This window comes from Vulpes vulpes, chromosome 12 (genome assembly GCF_048418805.1).
Source record: "Vulpes vulpes isolate BD-2025 chromosome 12, VulVul3, whole genome shotgun sequence".
Classification (NCBI taxonomy): Eukaryota; Metazoa; Chordata; class Mammalia; order Carnivora; family Canidae; genus Vulpes; species Vulpes vulpes.
The window spans coordinates 105,579,543-105,605,223 of NC_132791.1; the positions used below are offsets into that span (position 1 = coordinate 105,579,543).

General features: G+C 42.3%; 1 long non-coding RNA gene and 1 other non-coding gene across 2 annotated transcripts in view; both read right to left on the reverse strand.

Annotated features, from left to right (window-relative positions):
* LOC140594915 (uncharacterized) overlaps positions 1 to 1,444 on the reverse strand; it is a 162,912-nt gene extending 161,468 nt beyond the window's left edge. Inside the window, exon 1 of the long non-coding RNA XR_011996188.1 lies at positions 1,331 to 1,444. This is a non-coding gene — a long non-coding RNA (uncharacterized lncRNA). The remainder of the gene's footprint in view (positions 1 to 1,330) is intronic.
* Positions 1,445 to 9,854: 8,410 nt separating this feature from the next.
* LOC112920399 (U6 spliceosomal RNA) lies at positions 9,855 to 9,961 on the reverse strand. The gene has a single exon (XR_003235060.1). It is a non-coding gene; the product is annotated as a U6 spliceosomal RNA (small nuclear RNA).
* Positions 9,962 to 25,681: the final 15,720 nt, after the last annotated feature.

Here is a 25,681-nt window from a genome sequence, read left to right on the forward strand (position 1 = left end):
CTATTGACAAGTAGAGTTTATTAACCTCAGTAGTAACTCAAACCCATAAGCCTTTTTATGGCTTAACCAAGAGCACAAGAGGTGTCCCACAAGAAAGTGCAAGAGATGCAGCCCTCACAAGATCTGGAAAGTTCACTATCAAAGTTAACCTAAGAAACTGAAGGCTTTTGTTGTCACCAATGACAAGAACTGTGTAGAGAAAACAGTCTCTCGGGACTGTGAGATGCCTTTGAAATCACTTAAAAACATAAAACTGAACAAAAATCAAATGCTTCAGTGAAGCTTGATTTTAAGGTAATCTTTTTCCTCTCTTCCACAAACCTCTGCTCCTCCCTTTTTAGCCTTTTGTTTCAAGAACCCAGTTCCACCGTAAAGACATGACAAAGGAGGCTGGTGGTAGCACATACACAATTCCTATTAAAACCAGCTAGAGCCTATATTTCCCTATAAAGCCCCCCAGTCCCTTCCCTCAGGAGGACTTGCAGGTTTTGAAGGCCAAAACCTGTTGCAGCCTCCTTTGCCTGCCTAAGCAATAAAGCTATTATTTCTCTGCATCCCAAACTCTATCTTCAAGTTAAATTTTGGCCCCGAAGCACAGAGGCTGGTTTTCGACACCACAGACATGCTAATCAGTGACACCAGGCAGGCACTACAGGAACAGGGCTTTCCCACCATTAACAAGACAACAAAGGTTGAGACAACAAAGGCCCGTATGGACAGGACCCCTCAAGACAAACTCCCCTGAGAGCCGGCACAGCTGAACAACATTTAAAAATGCTGTTTGTGACTTCACATCTCAGAACCCCTGACCATTTAGTGCCTGGCCACCAGATGCACACCAGTATGGACACTCCCAGATGGCAGAGACCAGAGACAATATTCTCACTGGTCACAGAGCCAAGTTCTCAGGACATAGAACAAGACAAAAGGAAAAACTCAGATGGTTTTTACACAGGGGACCCACAACAGAGTCCATCTAAACAGATGCCCTTCTGGTAAGAACCCTGAACTCACCAGTCTGTGAGGCCAGCTCAAACAATAGACTTCTAGGATCTATGCCTGCTTTCTACCCTGTGGTTTTTCTCCTGACAAATGTCACAAAAGACAAAGACAAAAGAAAACAATGATCATTTCTGAGATGAACGCGATCAGTAGAAATCAAGAGTACTCCTAAAGAATCTTTACCAGAGTCCCTATATCCAAGTAACTAGCTCACACAAATATTTTCGGCCAATCTAAATTTAGAAAAAGAAAAGGCTTATCACCTCTTTCACCTCCAACAGACCCCGCAGACAGGGATTCAGGAGGCTGACATGGTAAAAATTCTTACCTTCTGCTAGCTTCTGTCAGAGGTCCCAGGATCCCTCCCCTGTAGCAGCCCTGAAGTGAGCACTGGCCAGCCCCTGGACACCCCTATGTTAGGCACCAAAACAGTGGAAGACAAAAACTGTTCTTTCTTCCTTTCCCAATTTTTTTGGCTGATTTAATAATTAACTTGGCATAAAACATTAACAAGGGAAAAACAACTCTAATTATGTGCCTATGGGAGCCCCACAAAGATGAGAGGCTCTATCCCTTGGCAGGTAACTGAAGCTTATATGCCATCCCAAGTAGAAGGGAAATAGAGGTCTGGGTCTGCAAAGGGAAGGAAGACAATTTACAGGAAAAAGGGAAGAGCAAATGTTTGGTAAACAAATGTTTGCCATATCATACGGAGAAGTCTTCTCATGTAGTGGGGGGAAAACAAGGTTACCTTTGGGAATAGCTCTCTTCCTAGCACAGACTTCCTATTTAAATTCTTTTAGACAGTTAAAGGGGAGGTAAAAGCTATTGAGTCTGCTTGGCCTTGATTGTCTTCAGCTCAAAATAATCCACATGCCAAAGTGACACATTCTGGGGCCACCTGAACTCCATCACCTTCAGCTGGGGTTGGGATTTAAATCATACAAACCTCTCAGGACCCTTGGAACATTGGCCCAAGACTGTGGCTGTAATGAGTCTTATAGCTTGCCCTTAATTTGCTGCTGTCATGAAAATCCTTGGAAATCTTAAATCTTAATCTTGGTGGTTTAAGGAACATGAGGGGAAGGAGAACAGATATTGCTTTTGAGCCTTGCAACTGTCTGGAAAGACTAGGTTTACACTAGAAAGTTTTTGTCATCAAGGTTCAGAGGCAAGGAGACTACTACCCCATTGTTCAGAGAGCCAGGTAATAAACCCTTCCAAACCCAGAAAAGTAGCAGAGTGGAAGGATCCTGAACTTTGGATCCTAAAATCTAGTCCGAGCTCTATCATTTAGTAGCGATTTGGCCTCAAGAAACTTCAAACACCATGAACTCAGCTTCCTCATTTGAATACAGGGATAAAAATAAATACTTTGAAGGGGTGTTGGAGGACAAATAAAATAATGTACATAAAGTCCTTGGCTCATACCAGGTGCTCCCAAAATATTTGCTCTTTCTCTTAAACCTCAAGGACTCCACCAGTGTTATGTTTTAAAACATCCTTTTAAACAATAGAACCCTTTGTAACATTGTCAGGTGTTCCGCCTTAGAAGCTGTGAGATTTGCAGGATGTAATTGGATATCATTTTAATAACTGTATGAATTGTGTGGTCCTACTGGTCAGGAAGACTATGGAAAGAAGATGGAATTCCATTAATGTCGAAAGTCATTGGAGCTAGATGGAAAAGAAATCAGTACATCCTAGACAAAGGAAAGCAAAATTAAGTCATGTAGCAACTTCATGTAGAAGTTGCAGGCTTCTCTGAGTGGTCTGGACAGGGCTTAGTGGAATAAACGAGTGTAAGTAGGAGTGATAACCCTTGGAAGTAGCTGTGTGGCCACACCAGTTTGTGCAGCCCTGTATGCAAGCCGGACCACCTGTAGCAGGATGAAGTCCTGCTGTGGGCTATAAATAGGGCAGGCAAGGATCTAGGCTACAATCCTAAAATCTCTGAATTCTTCCCAAATTGCTTGGGATCACATTATTATTTCCTTAGTGGATAAGCATCTTTCAACTCTGGAAAAATTTAGAATTAAGAATAGAAACGTTTATGAGAATCACACTTAGCACATTAATATCTATGTATTAAGAATAAATCTTTGCCTGTTTGGTAGTATAAAATTTGAGTATTATTTGAGTACCAATTTTTTGGTACTCAAAAGAAGTTGTTTTCCCTATTATAAAATATACCTGAACTAAAAATCCCAATTTGAAATGTCTGAGTAATCGACTTGTATATTTAAGTGTAATCTTTCTAAGTTATATACGATATTGGAATAGTTAAGAGTACTTCAAGAATCACGGTCTAAGTTTATTTTATTAAAATTTAAAAGCATTACTTAGAAGTTGAGAAAGCTTATTTTGTTAAGATATTGAAGGACTTCAAATGAGATTAAAATATTCAATTCATAAATGATGTTTAAAAAGGTTAGAGTTATGTAAGTCTATAAATAGGTCTAATTATTAATCAAAGTCTCCCTTAAAAGTAATTGACATTTACCAAACTTATAAATAGAATAATAAGATTTGTAAATCGACCTTTAAGGAAAAACTAAGTCTTTGAATTTATAACTTTAATAAGTTAAATGTTAACTTTAGAAACCAAAGATACCTCTGAATAATATTTTCTCTGCATGAAATATTTGCTGTTCTTGAGAGTAAAAAAAAAAAAAAAAAATCTCCCATAAGGGAAAAAAAAGAAATCCTAATAAATCAGAATAAATAAAACAGATACTCCAACTGAAAATGGAGTAGGGCCCGAGCCTGAATCCAGCTCGGATTGGTCTACTTTTGGCTTCTCTCATTGCCAAACTGTGCACATCCCACCACCATAGCCACCCTCTCCCCATCCACATTTGGCTTGCACATACCCTGTGGAGAGAGAAGCTGAACAGCACAGGGCAGGTCAAGGGCGGAGACACACCAAGAAATGTAAAGATCATCAGTTTTGAATTCATGCAAACCTGAGACTGAGTAGCAGTCTCTGAGGACTTAGAAAAAGTATCTAAATTCTCTGACATTCAGTTTCCTCTTTTCTAAAGTGGAATTTTTTTAAATGCCTATGCCAAGGGTCATTAAGAAAAGTATATGCAATCCTTTATTTTCTTAACTTTCACCACTAGCCACTGGGGGTATGATTGTGAACAAGACACAACCCTGCCCTCAAGAACAGCTAAAGTGATGATTTTATTTATGATTAGTGCTCAGCCAAGGGCTGCTACATCTACAGCTCATCGTCACATGGAGGGAATCAACACTGCCACTGAGGTCAGAAAGATCTGAGTTAGAGCCCAGCAATGCCACTTACTAGCTATGTAACTGTGGCCTCTGAGCCTGTTTCCTCTTCTGCAAATGTGGACAACTGACTGTAATACAGAGTAGTTGAGGGAATCAAACAAGATGGTGTGTGTGTGTGTAACCTCTGGCACAGTGCCCAGCATATATAGGAGATTCTCACTGTATCGTATATCCTACATGCATATGACCAGTTTCTCCTGGCCCCATTGTACTGCACAAAAACCCCAAAGTACAGGGCTAACCCCAAGTCAATGTCTTGTTGACCTCCAGGGATATAGAGAATTTTGGAATTGATGCTAGCCAGGAAGCCTGGCATTCTCTCCTGTACCCATGGCCCTGACTGACCCTGAAGAACCAAGTCGTTAGGCTGGAACAGATAGCCCAACATCTGGTTCCATTCAGTTTCTCTCCATTTCGCCTCCTTAGAAGTTCATATAAAAAGCTGCATCCATACCTGCCCACTGCTAACCCCAGCTGTTTTTCTTCCAAAATTTCCTAGTGGAGATATTGGCTGTGATCTTCACATTGCACTCATTTTTCTGGGCACCTACATAACTACACACACCAAATTTAAGGGCCTTCTCTTGGCCTAATAGTGATAGGTCTTTAGGAGTGGTGTGATGGCTGGTCAGTCTAGAATTCACATTGAACCCTCAGCAAGATGCTCCTAGTACCAGCTAGATACTCCCCCTGCAAAAGTACTTCTTTTTAGAGCTTCCATTCCTGGACACAATCTTCTCACCCAAGTAGCAAAGTTTTGAACCCAGGGACTGATGGAACAAAATTCTCAATAGTCCTCTTTGCCAGAAACATCTTGCCATGCTTCCCTGATAGGAGGTGTAGGGAAGGAACACTTTTCCTTTTTCTTTTTCCCTTCTAGGTTCTTTAGCTGACCTGATAATTAAATTGACATAAGACAGATTAACAGGAGAAAAACAAATAAATTTGATTTTCTACAAACAGGAACCCTGAAGCTATTAGGCTAAATGACAGACAAGCTCCTGAGCCAAGGAGAAGAGGGAAGGGATCTTGGTTTCCAAAGGGAAGTAAGACAATCCACAGGAAGATGGGAATAGCAAACATTTGATAAAATTAAAAAAAAAAAAAAAGTGTGTATTGTGCCATGAACTGACAATGGAACACAGAGAGGAGTTCAAACAAACAGGCCCCTCCAAACTCCTCCTAGCCTATCACATCTAGTCCAGACTCCTGGTGGTTATCTCTGGTGGGCTGATAGCCCTCTCTGAGACCAGAACCCCCAACTAAATTCTTTTAGGCAGTTAAGAGAAAGGTAAAAAGCTCTTCCTGAGTCTTTCAGGTCTTGATTTTCTTCAGCTTGAAATAATCCACATGCCAAAGTGGCACATTCTCAGGTGGCCTACTTTCAATGCCATCAAAAGCAAACCCCCAAATCATGGAGCTACTTGGACTGTCGCCCCCCCCTCGGGTTTCCATTCTTTCCTCTCCTATTTTTCCCCCACTTATACACAAAAGGAATGATCCAATCATATTTCCAGAAAGGCTACCCTGATACCTGAACCCTCTGAACCAAGATACTATTCCTTCTGTCCAGAGAGAGAGAGAGAGAGAGAGAGAGAGAGCTTACCATGGATGTTTGCTTTGCTGTCTGCTTCCAATCACCCTTCTGGTAATGATACCTGGAATTTCCTCTGAGGAAACCCCACTCCACTCTCTGTCCAGATGCTTGGGTGAAGCTGCCAGGGTGAGCCTGGAGAAGGAGAGTCTACATCAGTCTGGGATTCCGTAGCAAAATACTATAGATTGAGTGGCTTAAGCAACAAGAACTTATTTCTTACAGTCTGGAGGCTGGGAAGCCCAAGATCAAGGTACCAACTGGTTTGGCTCCCCATGAGGACTCTCCTCTTGGCTTGCAGATGGCTGCCTTCTCACTATATTCTTACATGGCAGAAAGAGGAAGCTGTCTCATCTCTTCTGATAAAGGTGCTAACCTCATCACGAAGGCCCTATCCTCATGGGCACAGCTAAATTTAACTGAATCCCAAAGGCCCCTATCTCCAAATACCATCACACTGGAGGTTGAAATTTCAGCATATGAACTGATGGTGGAGGGAGACAACTCAGACCGTAGCAGAGAGCCTCGCACTGCCCCCACTCCAGAGCCTGGTTCAGAGCCAAACAAAGACCATAATCAGAGCCAATGAGGCCAAGCCTTCGCTCCTTCTCAGGACAACTGAAACCTGGGACAATGAGGCCTGAGCTGTAGGCAGGCATCTGGACACCCTACAGAGGACAGAAAAGCTGACAGAAAGAGAGAACAGGTCCTAATGACATCTGGCCTGAAGCCAGACCTACCTACCCTTCTCTATGCTTTAAATTTTGTGAGGCAAAATAATCCCTCTTGGCTTAGGCAATTTAGGTTAAGCTTTTATTACTTGCAATCAAAGAAGTCCTAACTTCTGCACATCTATACCAATTCCCTCAGTGGTGCGCTAAAGAGAACTTCGTGAGGACCAGTTGTTAAAGTTTCAGGAATTGTGCAAACTAGGTGTTACTCATGGCCATCACTCATAATTAAGTCATGCAAACACTTATGAACAATCAATAAATACTCAAAACCCATCACTTCCTAATAAGTTCACAGTTACTTGTGCTTTGAGTTTATTTCCATCCACTTTATGTGCATGGTGGAAAAACTGTCGAGAGGTGTGCTGCTGCGCACCTCTTCCCAGCTCCCATTCCGTGGGGTCACTCTGGTAGACTGACATTAACAGGGCAGAAAGATTTGGGGACCACCATAATTGACAAACACTGCAAATTGAGGCCTGACTTAATGGTTTGTTGGATGCCTGGGCTTAAGGAAATAGTGCACAGTGTGTCGATGACGTAAACTAAGTTGAAAGTGCTTCATGTCTGTAGCTGTTAAATTGTGACCAGAACAAAAACTTGAGGGATATTCCTCCAGTATTTGAAAAGTATTATTTGATTGAGCAAAGAAGATTTGCAGCCACCGCCACAGCCTGGTAGCGCTGTGCTAGTCTTCAAAAGTCCAAAGGAACAGGACACAGACAGCCCTGTGCACAGAGGACTCAGAGCTCAGGGTGATTTGCTCTAAGCCAAATACTACAGAAGAGACAGCAGTAAAAGACATTGCATCTGTCATCAAGAAGCGTAGAATTTAATTGTAAAGACAAGCCCGGCACACAGAAAATACAGTAGAGTCTCTAAGTCAGGGATGACAAATATCTGTTACGCACGCTGCCTCCTCCCTGTCCACACCTACGTGAATAAGTGCCGGCGCTCTGCCCTGAGCCAGGATGTGACTCCAGCATCCTGCCCAAGAGAGCAGTCCAGGCAGCCACGGTGGTGCTCACGGCAGGGGGGGCGGTTGTTACACCACAGGAGCACCAACCATAGGACAGCCTGGGGTAGAACAGGGGAGAACCAAGCTGGAACTGCAATACTTAAGAACAGCTTCATGGAAAAGAAACTTGAAAGGGGTCTTGGAGGATGGGTAAGGAACTTGTTCGAAATGCAAAGTCCCAGGCCTCACCCCAGGTCTGCTGAATTAGAAACTCTCACAGTGGCCCCAGGACTCTTGTTTTAACAAGCCCTCCAGGTGGTTCTAGCATCCTGACAGGAGAGAACCACTGGACTAGGCCCCGGCTTCCTCTCCAGCTGCTTTCTTCCACATGTCACTCAGGTCGAGCGTTACAACAGCACCCGGCAGTAGGTGGGCGAGCTAGAACATTGATCCTCCTTACGTGGCTGAGAAGAGCACTTCAAAGACATTGCAGGGCTCACCCAGGCCCACGCTGCTGATGTGCAGCGGGGCCTGGGCTAGGGCCAGGTCTCCAGATGCCAGAGCAGTGTTATTGCCATCAGCCCTAAGGTACGAGCACGATGGCGTGATTCCCTCCAGCCCCCAGCCTCCTAATTTCCTCTCTCACCTTCCCGAGGAGTTGGCCAGCTTCCTGGCAACAGGCTGTGAAGAAAAGCCCTGTGGGGTGATGACAGCTGCCTGACAGAAGGAAGGCGATAGGGCCTGGTGCGCAGCCCCCACCATGCTCATACCTGCAAGGATTGAAAGTGAACTTCAAAGCCAGCACCACCCAGCCGGGCCCCGGCATCCAAAAGCCTCAACTCATCAGATGCCACGGCCCAGGGCTGGCCAACGGCAAGAATGTGGAAACGCAGCCTCCAATGAACCCCAGGAACGGAGCCATGAAAGCTGGTCCAGGATGCAGCTCTTTGCGCCAAGCCCTCGCAGGCAGAAATGATCAGGTTTAAGGAGGAACTATCCCCAATCCAAGGCCGAGCTGGGGGTCAGCCGGGGGGAGTGGAAAGGCCATGGTCTCTGGAGTCCCACATCCCTGGGCTTAAAATCAGTTCTGCTGTTTACAAGCCCTGCAGACCAGACTCCTTACCGTCTCTGAGGAATCCCTCCCAACGCAGATCAGGAACACTAATACCCACAGTTTGTGTGAAGGAAGCGAAATAACATATGCAAAAGTGCTGGCAAAGCCTTTGGCCCTTTCCTTCTCTCGGTCTTCCCTTTGGGAGTCTTCTTTCTCCATCTCCATGGATCCTGAGAAGGGCATGCCAAGTCGCTAATGAACCAGGCTGAAGGGGAACAGCTCTGCCTAGAGCAGAAGACAACCTCTAAAAGTACCTTATAGCAATTAGATCATAAATCTGTCTTATGCTGAAACCGTATTTGTGGGCTGCGAGCTCTGTTAAGAGTGTATCCTACTGCTTTATCCAGCATTCAGCACTCACTACGCACACTAATGATTACTTTGAAACTTATGCAATATTGGGCATGAAGAAATTAATCGGGGATTCTCCAGAATTCTCCAATCTTCTGAGATGAATCAATAATCCTCAGTAATCAGTAATTCTCTGGCAACTAAATCCACAGGCCAAATCCAGCCAAGCGCTTTTTTGGTAAATAAAGTTTTATTGGAGCACAGCCATGCTCATTTATCCACATCTTATCTGTGGCCGCTTTCACACTACAAAGGCGAGGTTGGACTGCGAGGGCTAAGATATGGACTAGCTGGCCCTTTACGGAAAATTACCAACTGTTGCTCCAAAAGAAAGCATAGATAAGTTGAACTGTTACAGTTCAAGCTCTCCAGGAAGTAGGAGGAAGACTTTAGGGTTCAGGATGTGAAAGAGGGAATGTTTCTGGGATCCACACTTCTGGAAGGGAGGGAAGGGAAGCAGCGTGGGCATAGGGAGATGCAGGTCCAGCAGCCTCAGCTGATTCCACTGGGAATGTTGGAGCAAATAACCCCTCAGAGTTATTGGCCCCCCCTGAATGGGCCCAAATAGTTGCACTTTTATCCTCTGCCTTGATAGGTTATTAGAAGTGGGCAATCCCTTGGAATGTGTGCCCTTGAGTGAGGCAGCTCCCAAAGGGGCTGACTGCTGTAGACTGTTTCCCGACATCCCTCCTAGAACCGAGGGCAACAAATCCTCCCTCCAAAGGGACCTTGGCAGTGCATCGCCATGCCTAGCACAGCCACAGCCATCCAGGCTTGCTTTCTTTCTTTCTTTTTTTTTTTTTTTTTAATATAGAATGCTTCATGAATTTACAGGTCATCTTTGTACAGGGGCCACACTCAGCCTCTCTAGATCATTCTAATTGTAGTAAATGTGCTGTTGAAGCGAGCACCACCTGAGCTTTCTAAGGTTTTCCTCCATCACCTTCCAGAAGTTCCCCTGCCTCTACACCAGGTGGTCAGCCATCTTCTGAACCCCCTATGGAAATGGCAGGTGTCATCAGTGGGACACAAAGTCAAAGTGGACGCAAGGTGTTCAGAATAACAACTAAAATATCACCTTAAATTTATTTCCAATAATATTCTTGAAAAATTTTATGTCCATAAGCTTTATTGGAAATCAGAGAGAAACAGCCTACGACTCTACAAATGTCATTCTCAGGAAAAGTGGACGTTCTATGTCTATCAGAGTCACATGGAGATTTTTTGATAGATTGGTGAGATCTAAGATATATGATGTATATAAAATATAAAATGTTTTATATAAAAGAGATAAAATGAGAGAGAAGGTACAAAATGTCACTGCTCATTAGGGCAATAGCACAAGAGTAAGAGATCTGCAGTATACAAACCTAGGTTCAATTCCCCACCTGCCACTTACTCTGGACAATTCCTTTACTCGCCCCTCCCCGATGTTTTTACTCATCTATAAAATGGGACTGTGAAACTCTACCCACTTCACAGTGTTGTCACAGAATCAGAAGAAATAATCTATGTGAAACAGTGATGAAATCTAGAAAATTCTCAAAAAATATTTTTTGTCTATGTCTTCTGTAACACCTCCTTCATTCCTGTCTTATTCTACTCAAATATTTGTTTTAGTTTTTTTTTTTTTTAATTCTTCTTTGGTCGTACGAAGTATATCCCACCCATGTTGTCCCACCATGATTTCCTGAGCAAAAGTCGCCAGGTATACTACAGTAAAATCTAGGGCTCACCTACATTCTTTCTGTGTCTCAGTTGGCACACCTGTTCTGTCAATGAGTCATTATCCTTTCTGCATTTCTTCTCTCTTTCAGACTCTCTTCACTCCATGAATGCATCTAGTAATATAGGTCACTTGTTTCTTGGGTTGCATTAGCCAAGGGGAAAAGAGCACCATAACAATAGGATAATCAGCATTACTCAGGCTCTGCCAACTTCTATTTAATCTATCAAAATATCCATTTACCAGGTAAAGTCCCTCATAACTGGGAGTTCTTAGAAAGTGCTTGCCCACTGCCATATTGCCCAGGCCTCTCCGCTACTATGGGGCCCCTTCACTTCCTTTCACTTCTGCTCTAAGTTTGTAAAGCTCCATGAATGTGTTCTGGCTCTGCTCTTGGATGCCTGATGAAGTCCTTTGGAGCAACGTCACCAACAGGGGCTGGAGGTCAGTGATGATGAAGCCCAATCTGAGGAGAATAACTCCCCACGACCTGTTACCAAAACAGGACTGTCTGCTCCTCCTCGGTCTCTTAAGACTTTTATCCCAGCCCTCTTTCAATTGCATTTCCTTCATTGTCTCTTTCAGCTGCAGTCCCCCCTTCCCTCTCCTTAGAAGTCAGGGGGCAGGTGCTTGTAGTGGGGCGGGAATGGCCCTGGACAGCTGTCTGAGTTTCAAACTCCATCCACTTCAGAGAACCAACCTCCTCCCAGATACCTGTGGCGCCATCACTGGGCCAAGCGTGCTCACCTGGTTTCCAGCTTCCCTCACAAGAACCCTGGTTCCTTGCTGCCACATATGCCCACCTGATCAACAAACATTTGTTAAGCAAATACACAGGCAGGCCCAGTGTCAGACTGTGTATAACTGAAACCCTAAGGGAGCATGTCTTTATACTTCTAGGGCCTCTTCCTTTACTTAGGCATTCAATCTTTCAACAAGTGTCTTTGGCAGCTACTGTAAAAGAGACTTTAAGCCCTGTGTAGTAAAAGATGAATAGGACACAGTAGCTGTTGCCTTCACTGGGCTTATAATCTAGTAGCAGATATAGGAAGTTCACAAACAGCCATGATACAAAGCAAAACACAGTAAGTGCTACAGTCAGTGTTTCTGGTGTTCAGAAAAAGAAAACTGCATTTATTAAGCACTTTCATTGCTCAGGCATCTCTAAGTCCCAGAGAGAGGAGGAGGGAAGGATAATAGTGTATATGTGTGAGTGTATTTATAACATGCATATTACAAATACATAATAGTGCATATTTTTTTTCCATTTGAAGTTTATTACCCCCATTTTAGGTGAGCATCTCCATCTCAAAGTAACTCAATAACTTGCTCAGAAAGGGATCTTTGTCAATGGCAACATTTGGAAAGTTTTAACAAAAGAAGTATCATCTCCGCTTAACGGTTTGGTGGAATTTTAATTTATATGTATGATTCTTAGTACAAAAGTAATACATTTTAATTGTAGACATTTTAAAAATATAGAAAAGCACAAACATGCAAGTTAAAAAAAAAAACCATAAAGCCTACCACCTCGATATAAAAACACCATCAACATTTGGGTGCATATCCTTATAAACACTTTTCTACTGATTGGTGTATCTAAAGGAACACACTGTTTAGTCACCTGCGTTTTCATAAATGACCTTTCATTTAATCTTTACAATCTTATTCATCCGTGAAAAGTAAGGAGTGTTATCAATCCCATTTTATAAAAATAGCTTGAGGGACAGAGAGTTTAGCTTGTCCAAGTCACGTGACAAAGCCAAAATGCATATTCTGAATGTCTTTCTCCAGAGTCCATGCTCAGCTTCCTCCAGCTGCCTCCCAGGCCCTGAGCTGTGCCATGGAGATGGTAGGGCATGGAAAGGGAAGGTAAGAATCACTGGGAGGGATTGGTCTTAAAGAAATACATGCAACCTGATTCCAGACTCCAGACCCCAGTCACACTCCACCCCACAGACAAGGAAATGTAACCCTGTAGACAACAGACAAAGAAGGAACAGTGGGCACAGTTCGTCTTGGGACCATTGAGATCCTTGATTGGGATTTGGTGACTGCTTCTATCTAGGGCATAAAGAAAGGGGAGAAAATTTTAAATGACTAATTTTTCCACCGTGGGTAGTTGGAAGAAGGCTGATCCCACAAATAATACCAGTCCCATAACCTGTTCGACACTACATGTAACCTCTACTAGGCAAAAACTATTCCCTCTGTTTAGACTCACCCCTAACTTCAACGGGACTCTACGCACCATGTGATCCAGTGAGGTCTCATCAAATCTATAATCCAGGTCACTAAGGAGACCTAGCGCTGGCTGAAAATCTCATGGGAGCCAGCACGGGGGCTGGAGCACTTCATTTGTGCAAGCCTGGGCTTACCCACACTGAGCTTTCCCACAGTGGCTTGTCTGATCTGGAACAGGCACCAGGCTAAAATGCGGTCAAGCAGAATGGTCCCCTCCCCACTCCACACCAAGTGGACTTCAGTTCTGCCCTAGCAGGGATGGGAACAACGAGTCTTTGCCAAAAGAAAAGAAGAAATCAAAACATAAAATGTACTTCTTCCCTGGGCTGCATGTTCCTGGCTTGACTTATATCACTTACGTAACAGTGATATTATTTTTTAGAACAGCACAGAGAGTTTCAGGCAAGGCCAGAAATGCCAGCCTGAGATTTGGTCCCCTAGAGTTCTGACACCAAAAGAAAGAGAAAGACATGGCTGTGTGGGAGTCAGGAATGTCTCTTCTGATTCCAGCCTTCAGGCCCCAGCCTCACCCTGCCCCACAGACAAGGAAATGCAACTCCGTAGACAAAGGTAGAAGAGGGACTTTGAGGCAAAGAAGCAACAGTGGGCACATTTCTTCTTGGGACTGTTGGGATCCTTGAACCCTTTTCAGGTCTGGCTGATAGTTCATCTTTGATGGAGAAAACAGTGATTCACTGGACAAAGAGTTCTGCTTCAACTACTAGCTGAATACACAGCACCCAACTCCACCATCCACATCCCCCAACCCCAAGATAACTTATTCTATCTATTTTTTCTCTCAGGTCTTCTAAACCTTGCCACTTTCCAGAAATTCACCCTCAGGAAGCTAATTTTTATATAATTGTGAATTTGTTTTCTTTCTTTCTCTATTCTTTTTTTTTTAAATCAAAACTGCTCTCCATTTCTGGATGACATTTGATGACCTGCATCAGTAGAAAACATTAGCTTTGCCCTCTTTGACTCTAAAAACTTGGCAACAGAGTCAAATTCTCTCCAGGTCTCTCTAGTGTGAAACTTCCTGTAATCCTTTTCCCTAACACATACCACAAATCACTCACACAGATGCTTCAGAAAGAAGGCCAGGCCCTTACAAATATCCTACAGAGAGCCTTCTTCAGTCCTGTTTCCTCTAAATTCTTTTCAGTTTCTGATCCCCCTTTGCTCTTTCCTCTACATGGTAGCGCCTTGAATCAAACCAGCGTGTCCTCTACCGTGTACTAAGACAGATAGTGCCCAATAAATATGGATGGAAAGAGCAATTGTGAATGAATCCTTTCCCATCTTTTCCTGTTTCATTCTTTTTCTTTGTATATCCTTGTCGCTGACTATGGGTTTCCACCTGAGATCCATACGTGCTCACTGAGACTTGAGCAACTTGACCCTTACACATACCAGCGTCTATCACGTCTTTTATCAAGAATGTCTTAACAAAACAAACTTCATCGCACCCATACCAATGAAAGCTCATTTTCCTTTTTCATTCAATAGTAACTAATTTTTGACTACCTACTCTGTTCTGGGCATCACTCTAACAAAACAGATAAGAGTCCCCAAATACCAAGGAGCTTACATTCTAGTAGCAAGAGACCAACAACAGCAAATAGATAAACCAATAAACAATATACTCAGAAGAAAAATAAAGCAGAGTCAAGGGACAGAGTGACGGAGGTTGGCTAGGCCTTCTCCAAGCCTTGTAAAAATAGTCACTTGTCCCCGTATATATCAAATGCCTAATCCTCTCACTCCTTTGGCCTCAGGCACGGATGCATTGAGATAGCAGATCCACAACATCTGTTTCTGCCAACCAGCCCTCAAATGAGAAGAGTAACAATGTCCACTTTGTAAGGATTGAACGAAGTAGGTAATCCTTGTAAAGTGCTTAATGTAGTGTCTGGTACACAAAGCATACTAAATAAAGGGCAGCCAGAAAAAAATGGGAAGGAGCAGGAGCCACCTTTGGCAAAGGCCATCTCATTTGCACTAATTTTAGCTTACTCTCCATATTATTTGTGCTTCCTTCAGGCAGCCCATAGCTTTATGAGCAATTGACCCTTGAACTGAGAAGCTGCTCCAGATAAAGACCTTAGCTGGAAGTGACATGATAAATAAATAGCACGGGTTAGAGAGGAATGCAGGCCAAACTTGACAGTAGCTGGCATGTCTCACTTTTCTCCCTGGAGCTTCTTTTCACCCGCTGGAACACCCTAGTCTTCTGACATACAGGCAAACCTGGAAGTGAGGGAGATAGTACCCCCAAGGCAACTTTGACCAATGGGAACAGTAGCCAATAGATAAGCTACTCTCCTGGTCTTAAGACAGAAGAATCTGAAGCTCCTTCTCTAGTTTCTCAGAGGCTTTCCGAGGAACACAGGACTTCAATCACCCATGACAGCAACCAGCTCCATGATACCTACCATCTTTCCTTGTTCAGTCTCATGGTCCCAACCCAACTCCTGATCATTAGAATCATTAGAATCACTTCCCAAAATAATTGTCTTTACAGGACCCTCATATGGGGAAGAACTCAGGCTGAGACAGGCATACTATCCATGAGGTGATCTTTCCTTTCAGGTTCTACCTCCTAATATTAGATATGTCTTTGTTTATATGAAATTATCCGAGAGGTAGTCTTTTTCTCATAGCTTCTTCAAGTTAGAAAGTCTCCATTATCAGATTAACCCACAGTTTCTCTACCAAGGATCTCTTAAACTGCTCTTTCAGTGTGTATTTGGCTCCAGATTGGCCAAACTGATCATTACTGGTTTTTTTGTATGTAAGAAAACCCCAGATTCATGTCACTTGTTACAGAAATCCTCTTTAGTCCAAAATGTTTGGACCATTGCCTCCTTTATAGAACACAAGATCTTAAGTTGTTTCAAATTGGAAAACTCATTTGGAGGGTGGCAACAAACTTCTGTATTTTAGGGTGCAGCCTATCCCTTAATTCTGGAAGCAACATCTTGATGAACATTTGATGAATATATATACCCACACATATGCATATGCTTCAGAATGAGATGTAAAATATTCTGTTTGGGCATATAAATGGCGTATAACTAGCAAAACTATTTATCTGCAGCATGAGATTTTTTTTTTTTTCCTAAATCGAGATTTAAACTGTCTTATAACTAAACTTTTTTATTTGCCCTTGGGAAGAAGCAAAGAGACAACAGCTTGGAAAAGCAACAAAATGGCAAGTAGTGACCAGCAGAAGTGGAGCACTGCCCCAGAGCCAGAGACTATCAGACTGCCCGGCTGGAATGGGAGGGTTAGGGAAGCAGCTTCCTTAAGGTTCCAAAAAATTACTTGCGGATGAAATCCTAATGAAATACTGAATTTCTCGATGACAATAGAATAGAGACCTAGACTCTTGTTATGTGAGCATTAACACCTTCTAAATGGGGAAAGACCCAGTAATATCTTGATTACCCATTATCCTCAGCACTCTTATTGCCCTTTCTTTTCCCTCCTCATGAGGACAAGAGAAATCAAGGTTCTACTAACTCAGAACCATGTCTTAAGCTTTACAGGTATTTGGTAAGAATTTATGGAGTGAATGGATGAAATAAACCAACCTCTCTCAACAAACATAAAACTATCTAAATATTAAGTAAGAAAGTATAAAAAGGAGAAACAGGGAGTTTTTGTCAACTACTCAATCTCCTTTCTAGCATTTCTCAGTGGGCTCCTGTAACCATTAGTTCCTTGGTATGCAAGCAAATGATGGCGTGTGGAGAGAGAATATGTTAAATAGTTTAGAAATCCTGGTTAAATAAAGTAAAAAGGTCTTTGTTGTTCGGTTTTTTTTTTTTTTTAATTTTTTTTTTATTTATTTATGATAGTCACAGAGAGAGAGAGAGAGGCAGAGACACAGGCGGAGGGAGAAGCAGGCTCCATGCACCGGGAGCCTGATGTGGGATTCGATCCCGGGTCTCCAGGATCGCGCCCTGGGCCAAAGGCAGGCGCCAAACCGCTGCGCCACCCAGGGATCCCTGTTGTTCGTTTTTTTAAAGTATAGGAATTCTCAGCTTTTAAAGCACTAACAAATACTATGAGAGCATATATCATGTTCCGTTTCTACCTAGATGTTTGACCCTTGAACAACACAGGTTTAAACTGCATGGATCCACTTAAATGCAGATTTTTTTTCAGTAAACACGGTACAATACTGCAAATGTATCTTCTCTTCCTTATGACTTCCTTGATAACATGTTCTTTTCTAAAAACAAAAACAAAAAAAAACCATTCTTTTCTCAGGCTTACTTCATTGTGAGAATAGTATATGATACATAAAACATACAAAATATGTGTTAATCTACCCTTTATGTTGTCTGTAAGGCTGATAGTAGTCAAGAGGAGGCTATTAGAAGTCTTTAGGGAATCGAAAGCTATATGTAGGTTTTAGACCACACAGGTCAGCACCCCTAACCCTGCATTTTTCAAGAGTTGACTATATTTAATCATAACCTTTTTGGGGGGAAAACATCTTACAAGATAGTTTTCTTGGGTATACAGTTCCCTGAACACACTTGGGGAAACATTGGTTCGGCATCACCCAGATTTCTCCTTGGCTTTTGATTCATGTTTTTTCCTGGCCACCACATAGCCCTCAGACATAGACCATTCTGTACTCATTCTGCTTACAAAGCTCCTTATGTAAGTGTAAATCACTGAGTGTTCCCAAATATCCTTACTTCTGCACCCCAACTTTGAAGTTTAATTTAGGCCTGGTCCACCAGGAGGAAGGTCTGCTCAGACATCTTAATTACTAAGAGTCTTACAGAATCCCTTAATTTTAAACCATAGCCTATAAAACAAGTCATCTACCCATTCATGCATCAAAAATATGTACAAAGAACTTTTTATGCACAAAGCACTTTGGGGATCAATAGTATATGACACAGATCCTACCCTAAGGTAGGTTTAATTTGACAATAACTGTAACTTTAAATTAAAAGGCTTGGGAATGAAGTTAACCTGATTTTGTGGTCTTGGGCAATTACTTAACATTTCTATTTGTTCCACATCTGTAAAATAGAGATAATTATATCTACTTTCCCTCTTTGTCATGTTGATCAAATACAATAAGTACTCAAAAATATTTAGCATAGTGCACATTCTGGCACTAGAAACTGTAATAGCATTAATAGTGAGAGAACGCCTTGGAATCTACACAGCAGCCTTACCCAGAAACAGGCCTTGTCATCAACTGCTTCATTGAAACCTCCAAAAGCTGCCCAAATCACTGAGCTAGGAGCCATACACTGGGGAAATGCCACCACCTATACCAGTATATACCCTCCACCTCCATGTATTGTTTGCTAGCTGAGGCAATAGTGAACCAAAGAGGAAGTTGCCTTAGCCAAGACTGGCTGGTTGGTCTCTCTAATCCCCTAGCCTGGCCCAGCCTTTGTGGTCTGGCCTGGTTTTCACAGTTATTTTCAACAAATTTTCACAGAATTAGTAGGGCATTTTTTGTCTTTATCTACTTTTGACAAGTGAGTAAATGTAGGCTCTGAAAAAATAAATGCCTTGGCCAAGATCACCCTGCAAAGCTAAGATGACTCTATTTCATGAGGTCACCAGCATATAAATAACAAGAGAAAAGGTGGAAGGTTAAGAGGCTATTGTATTAATCCAGGCAAGGGGTGAGCCATTGCTACCATGGAATGGAGAAGAAAATAATGAAAAGGTAAAGTCAACGTTTTTGACAGCAGGGAAACCTGGGAATCCTACAGTGTCTGTTAATTTCCTGCCTTTCCCCCAACTACCTCCTTCCTTGTCCCCAAAAGAAAAGCACATTCTGGCTAACAAATATGCACACAGAGATATCCATGCTTGATTCAGTCTTCCACCACCAAATAGGAATGTTATGTTGATTTTTACACAATCCCTGCCTTCAGAGAGTTAAAAATCAGAAGGGGAAATGAGAGAGATCACATAAAGAGCATAAAGCCAAAGGCTCTGTCACACACAATCTGGCTACCTGGACTCCACGGTTAGTTCTGCCATTAAATTACTATGTGACCTTGGAGAAATCGCAGAGCTTCCATTGGATCACATGGTCTTCACTCATCACTCATCCATTCATATATTCAACAAGTATTTTTTGTTTGCTTACTAGGTGCCAATACAACAGTAGGTACTAGGACTACAAATGTCCCTGAACCCAAGGAAGTTAGAGGCAAACACCCAGATAATTCCAACTCTATATCAGACTCCTCTCCCTCACCCCCACGACCATTCAGTCACCAACTCCTACCCATTTTACCTCCAGAACATATCTGGAATCCACTCATGTTTCAGCCCCTCTCCACTACCATCCTAGTGGAAACCAGGACTCATGAACTCAGGTTTGATTGATTCCATCACACAAGCAGAAGCCCGATGAGCCAGAGAAGGGCTCAGCTGTGGTTAGCCACCCTTCCTCAGAGCCCTGCCTACTCCAAGAGTAAGACCAAGTCTTCTGGGCAACCAGCACCTTGCGCACAAAGGCAAGGAGGCCAAGAGCTTTAAGAAGGACATCCTTCAAAGCTTGAACATGATATCTGCATTCCAAAGAAACCACAGATTATTAAAAAATCACATTATGCACATAATTGTTTCAAAGGGAGGGGAAGTGAAAAGCCAGAGAGTTTAAGTACCACAATAACAAAGTTATGTTTCCTGCAGGAATTTTAATAATAAAAGTGTTTTTAATAGATTTAAGTGTTTAGCTATAAAACCACTACATCATTATGTAAATCCAGTCTTTGATGATTCTGGCTTTTCTGCTCAAGAGGAATAGCTGTTCTTTTTTCTATCATATCATAGCTTTTTATCATTCTTTTGAATGGAAAACAAAACACGAACCTCTCAAACAAAGCACATCGTCTTCCCACATACAAACCCAGTTCCCCAGCACAAAAGAAAACTTGCCTCAGTTTCCTGGTACATAAAATGAGGACAGTTAATAGGACCAACTTCAAAGAGTTATAAAAAGGGTTGCATTGGTTGGTGTTTGTAACGTGTTTGGGGCAGTGTCCAGCATACAGTGTATGCTGTAGAAGTGGTGCTAAATTAAATTAATTACTAGATAGATAAATCATATATCCAATTCCTGTTATGAAAATACTTGATTTGGGAGAACTAGGTCAAAAACAAAAAAATAAAATAAAATGGAAAGGGTAGGAAATGAGTCTATTAATATAAGCTATACAAAAAAGGTGGTCAGAATGCGATCCCCTCTGGACATAAACTATATCAGACCAAATACACATATTCCTAAATAAGTGTGTTATGTGCGTGTATACATATATCTACATACACCTACGTGTATCCATAGATTAACTCCTAACTGTCCTACTTAAAAAGCAGAGTCTGAATCAGAGGCAAAAATGAGAAATTCATTAATTGCGCCCTACTTCTCTCTATAATAACACACAAGAGGTTACAAACCTCAAATTGGGTTCAGTCCCAGAATTTGGTCAGTAAATTGAAAACAATAAGAACATAAAATGACTGAGATTCTCCATCTGCAGAAATAAACCACTCAGGAGATGGTTGTAAATGTGCTGTTGATGGGAGTAGGGCTTCTCCCCATTTTCCGTCAAAAAGAACAGGATGCCTCACAAATTTAATTAAGGACACTACAGTCTCCCCCAAGTCCAATCAGAGTGACCCCAGGGTGCCTCTCCCCAGGAAAACACGTTAGAATGTGGTTTATGGTAACCTACTCAGTTGAATTGCAATGAATCTGAGGTAATGTTGTGTTGTCATAACAGAGGGTGGGGGTCCAGAGGAGTCGGGATACTGAAAGCAACGCAGTGAAGCTCTGAGTGTCTCCACCACAGCCCAGGGCTCTGTTTCTAGATAATCAGTCCTGTAGGATTGAAGCATCCCTCCAAGACGGCCAGTGACCTTTGATCTAATTCAGATCTTCAAGGAAAATGAAAACTTGTCCTTCAGTGTCCTCAGTAGTGGGCCTTACAAAGATAAATTCCCTTCCTTGGTTCCATAACTAGAACCACCACTGCTGTAAATTTAAAATTTTAATTGGTAAAAGAGTCAATTCTGTAGACAGGCTGTGTGAGTTTGAATCCTAGGTCTAGCCTTTAATGCTTGGAAGACATTGAACAAACCATTTAGCATCTCTCCGTCCTCAGTTCCTCACTGACAAGGGGGATACTAAGTACCTGCTTCATGGGCTGTTGGGGGAGATCAAAATAGAATAATCCAGAGAACGTGCTATTTTGTGCCCCATAAATGCTAGCAAGCTTTATTATTGGTTATTGAATTCTTCCTGTTGGCCTGGTTAAATCCTAAGTGATCATCATCATTCTGTTTGAACACCTCTGGGCAAACCACTGAAATCAAATCTTATTTTTTTTTGCTTGTTTTTATTTAAATTCCACTTAGTGGGATCCCTGGGTGGCGCAGCGGTTTGGCGCCTGCCTTTGGCCCAGGGCGCGATCCTGGAGACCTGGGATCGAATCCCACATCAGGCTCCCGGTGCATGGAGCCTGCTTCTCCCTCTGCCTGTGTCTCTGCCTCTCTCTCTCTCTCTGTGACTATCATAAAAAAAAAAAAAAAAAATTCCACTTAGTGTAATATTAGCTTCAGGTGTACAACATAGTGATTCAACAATTCCACACATCACCCAGTGTTCTTCATGACAAGAGCACTCCTTAATCCCCATCACCTACTTAACCCATCCCTCCATGGGCCTCCCTTCTGATGACCATCAATTTGTTCTCTATAGTTAAGAGTCTTATTTCTTGATTTGCCTCTCATGCTCTTTTTTTACCCTCTGCTCATTTGTTTTGTTTCTTAAATTCCACATAGGAGTGAAATCATATGGTATTTGTCTTTCTCTGGCTGACTTATTTCACTTAGCATAATACTCTAGCTCCATCCATGTCATTGAAAATGGCAAAATTTCATTCATTCTTTTTTTATAGCTGAGGAATATTCTTTTGCGTGTCCCACATCTTCCTTATCCACTGATGAGTGGACACTTGGGCTGCTTCCATAATTTGATTATTGTAGATAATGCTGCTATAAATATCTATGCATGTATCCTTTGAAATTAGTATTCTTTTGTATTCTCTAGGTAAATACCTACTAGTGCAATTGCTGGATCACAGGGTAGTTTTAGGTTTTACTTTTCGAGACTTCATACTACTTTCAGAGTAGCTATATCAGTTTGCAACCACACTAACAGCACAGAAGGGTTCCCTTTTCTCCACATCCTCACCAACCCCTGTTGTTTCTTGTGTTGTTGATTTTAGCCTTCCTGATGGGTATGAGGTGGTATCTCTTTTTATTTTTTATTTTTATTTTTTTAATAAATTTATTTTTTATTGGTGTTCAATTTGCCAACATACAGAATAACACCCAGTGCTCACCCCGTCAAGTGCCCACCTCAGTGCCCACCACCCAGTCACCCCCACCCCCTGCCCTCCTCCCCTTCTACCACCCCTAGTTCGATTCCCAGAGTTAGAAGTCTTCCATGTTCTGTCTCCCTTTCTGATATTTCCCACTTATTTGTAATTCTGATTTGTAGTTCCCGGATGATCAGTGACATTGAGCATCTTTCCATGTGTTGTCTGTTGGCCATCTGTGTGTCTTCTTTGGAAAAATGTCTGTTAGAGTCTTCTGCTCATTTTTAATTATATTATTCATTTTTGGGGTGTGGAGTTTTATCAGTTTTTTATATATGTTGGATGTGAACCCTATCAGATATATCATTTGCAAATATCTTCTCCTATTCTGTAAGTTTCCTTTTAGTTTTGTTTCTTTTGCTGTGCAGAAGCTTTTTATGAAATCAAATTTTGTATCTAAAAAGTTAATCAAGTGCTTTAATCTCCAGTAGCCTTAAGAGGATACTTCTTTATAATTGTTAGTAACAATGTTAATATTGCTAACATTAATGTTAAGAATGATCTTGTATGCACAGGAATAAGTGATACTTTTTAAATAAATACATTGCTGTATAAAATATTTAATGTTATAGAACTATCCTCAATTGCTTCCCAGGAACCTAGACCCAATCAATGTTTTCCTATATTAGAAATGGTTGGGACCAAAGAGGTAAACTCTCTGACTCTTATTTTACAGTTAAGAAAACTGGATGAGAAAAAATAGGCTTTCTTTTCTTTTTCCAAATCATGGTCAAATGCTCATTGCCCTGTGCCCTCCAAGTTCACAAATCATTGACAACATAGCAGAACTGTGAAGAGAACTGCTGAGCCATGGACATGAATTCAGAACACTCAAGCTTGAACCCACTTCTATGTGAGTGACCGTGGGCAGGCCGTTAACCTCTCCCCCATCCCCCGTTCCCATTCCTATAGGTAAAAAATAGGGTAACGTTGGCTATTTCTGCTGCTCCAGGTTGTTGGGAAGATGTGATAAAATGAAATGTGAAGATTTTTTGTGAAGACTGGAATGCCATGTAAACAGAATTGTTTTGGTGTGGACTTCAGAGCAACGTTTTGCACAGTCTACTAATCCCCAAGAAGTCCTAAAACTGAACGGTGTTACATTAGTGGTGGAAATGGGAAGAGTGATAGGAAGGGACAGACACCACAGGCCCAGAGTGTCTAAGAAAGCTTGCTGAAGGAAAAAACAATGGATTTATACATTTGTCTACTTTCCTTATCTTCGGTGTCCCCCAACCATTCTTAACACATTCAAGAAAGAGAAGCTGAGAACGAGGGCTCAAGCTTTGCTTAGAAAAACAGGTGATAAATCATAAGGTAATCGAATCTGTAGCAAGGAATGGGAAACACATGGTGGGTCGTTCTAATTATTCGATACGTTACACGGCATTGGGGTGTTATTTCCAATGTTTTACGTTTGACTTGTCCCAGGCCACTCTCTCACCATAGCAACTCAAGTTTACCGGAAAGTGGAAAAGTCTGCATTTGAGAGAGTTAAAGGAGTCTGATACAGTTCAGCTAACCACAATTAATTTTTAAAAAGAAGCAGCAGCCAAGTATTTCCCTCTCTGCAAACATCCTTTGGGAGATATTCTCTCCCTTTCTCCTCCTTATATGCCTCATTCTCCCTCCCCTCCAGGTCCCCTCCCTCTCTCTCCACCTCCCTGAGAGTGTCTTTCCTGTGTTTGTTTCTCATCAACTGAAGACAGAGGGCAAGAGAACCAAGTGTACATATGTTCTGCGCAAATATCTGGTTCTATAAACACCATGAGGATTTATCAGGTGTGTTCTTTTCATCTCCAACAGCAGCTCAATAAAAATTTTTGAATGGATGGATGAATGAGGCTCCTCCCTCCTTTTGCTATGCACTGTGTATTTTAATATGATATTCCTATTTCAGAGGCAGTAGGAGACAGTACAGCAGCTCATAAACCTACCAGGAATCAATGATACCCTTTTTGAGTAAACACATTACTGTATAAAATAAAATGTTTAATGTCACAGAACTATCCACAACTGCCTCTCAGGGACCCAGCCCCAGTCAATGTTTTCCTACACTGAAACCACTTAGGGAATGTTACAGCTGGTTGGGACTTGAGAGGTAAACTCTCTTTCTGACACTCTCATTTTACAGTTGAGAAAACAGAGAAGGGAGAAAATTGGTTTTCTTCTTTTTTCTGATTCTTTTCCGAGAATCTGATGGCCAGGGGTCCAGTTCAACCTTGCCAACCCGCCCCCACATTCTGTATGGCCCTCATGTTAATCACTCCCATCTCCCTATGCTTTATTTTCTGCTCCTGAAAACATGGGTTTCCAGCAAGAAATTCTTTAAAGACTCTTCATAGTTGTCACCTTAGAGTATTTTACCAAATGACCTGCAGAAAACCATCCATCCCTTTATGGAAGAATGGGCCAGGCCTGTGCTGCTGGTCTTTTCTGACTTCAAACACGGGCCACCCTAGAAGAGAAGGCAAGAAGTGTCCAATCTGTCCGTCTGTACCTCTTACTCATGCTCATACTGACTGAGCCAGGAAGGTAAAACTGGAAATCGGGCCAACTTTGAATAATTGGAGGACCAGATCTCAGCCTGACTGCCCCCATCTGGGTTGGCTGCGCCTACTAATTCAATTCCTGTCACAGTCAAATGACCTGACAGCTCAGTTAGCTCTTGTAGGCAAAATTGTGAGCTTTCATAGACAAGAGATTCAAGAGGTCTCCCATCCTTTCCCACCTCCATGAAGGGCCTTGCCTCAACTACCCTAGAAAAGTGATTACATTCTGCACTTAACCATCATCAAAGGACATTTCAAAACATCTCCAGGCATTCCACCATCTTTGGGGAGGCCCTGCCTCATGCCATCCTCAGAAACTGAAATTTAACGGGGATTCTCTATGATACACATCAAGAAGCTGCTCAGGTAAGAAAGCTTAGGCTATCCCCACAGTGCTCTGGAAACTCACTGGTTTGCAGAGCAGATCTTAGGCTTTGGGCTCTCCTCCTGGGCCACGGCAGCTTCTCAGATGGAGCAGGGTGACATGAACTTGAAAATGTGGTTGATTTCAAGCCCCTTCTTGGGCATCTCTTCCATAACCACTAGCAGCTGAGCCATTTAAGAAGTCTGGGTAGCCAGGACACAGGTGCCCCCAATGGCTGGGCATCAGCCCTAGACCCATGCTCTCTCAGGGTACTGAACTGGATGGAGAGGACTTTTCCTCTA